Source organism: Aplysia californica, unplaced genomic scaffold, assembly GCF_000002075.1.
Source record: "Aplysia californica isolate F4 #8 unplaced genomic scaffold, AplCal3.0 scaffold00011, whole genome shotgun sequence".
Lineage (NCBI taxonomy): Eukaryota > Metazoa > Mollusca > Gastropoda > Aplysiida > Aplysiidae > Aplysia > Aplysia californica.
The window spans coordinates 1,396,606-1,398,044 of NW_004797281.1; positions in this window are offsets into that span (position 1 = coordinate 1,396,606).

Genomic DNA, 1,439 nt, shown 5'->3' on the forward strand with positions numbered 1-1,439 from the left:
AGAGAGAGAGAGAGAGAGAGAGAGAGAGAAAGAGAGAGAGAGAGAGAGAGGGAGAGAGAGAGGGAGAGAAAGAGACAGACAGATCAAAAGACACACAAACAGACACATACAGAGAGAGAGAGAGAGAGAGAGAGAGAGAGAGAGGGGGGGGAGGGATATTAAGAGAGACAGGGATAGAGTTGAAACTATGGAGAGAAAGATCGAGAGACAAAGAGAAAAAGGAGAAATATACAAATTAAAAAAAAACAACAACAAAGAATGGCCAAGAGAAAGAGTGAGAAGTATAAAGAGACAGGTAGACAGACATACAGACACGCAGACAGACAGACACGCAGAAAGACAGACACGCAGACACACATACAGGCAAACAGACACGCCAGTTACACTGTTGAAGGCGAACGGAAAGAATGCTGGGCAAATTAGGAATACTTTCCAAACTCAATTTTAACAAACCCATAAAAATAGCTGTTATAAAAGCACTATGTTGTATATACTCATATATTTCCAGTAATATGTGATGAATACTGTATCATACATGATTTATTTTCTGATGTTGTTATAGTCATTACTTCCGTTCCCAGAACATTGGTCAATAAAAGACGCTGTTATATGTTATATACATTATTTAAGACTTCACTGCTTTTCTCCGTGTTCCTCATTCGTGTAAGATTTTGATGTTCGTTTTGTTAGTGTTGTTTATGTTGTTAAAGTCGTTGTTCCTGCTTTCTTGTTGTTATCATTATAGTTATTTTTTTGTTTTTGTACCTGTTGTTTGTTCATTAGTGGTGGTGCCGGTGGTGGTGGTGATGAAGGTGGTGGTGTTCAATATAATATTATTCTGAAAAGAAATTTTTTCATTAGTCTTAGTGGATTTAGAACAGGTCAGTTCCTTGCAGAAATAGTCCCTTGTCAAGCTTACTTTAGATAATACTGTTAATAACCTTTGGAAACACTGGTTAAGCAATATAAATACATTTTCTGATTTGATACACAACAGAATGACAATCTACTGATAAAATTAAATGTATGAGACATAGCATTGTCCAGTCAATCGTTAGAAGACACAAGACATCGTCAAAATGCCCAAGACACCAAGCTGTATTTTGCTAGCATGCTCTCAACCATCAGGTGCAGGAGCCCTTAAATGTATGATGATACAATCTAGATAATTCAAGAAGCTGGTCGGTTTAACCTTGCCTAGACACAATATCAGAACAAAAGGATTAAGAAAAATTCTGTAAATTCACATAACATACCAAGAACAGGTCCCATTGAATTATATGTGTGTATTTGCAGGAGGTCCATTGCAAATGGTATCTATTCTTTTATTATTTTCCCCATAAATAATTCATTTCATACTAATGAGAATGTATTTAAGTTGTTTATCTCTCTCTCTCATTCTCTCTCTCTCTTTCTCTCTCTCTCTCTCTCTCTCTCTC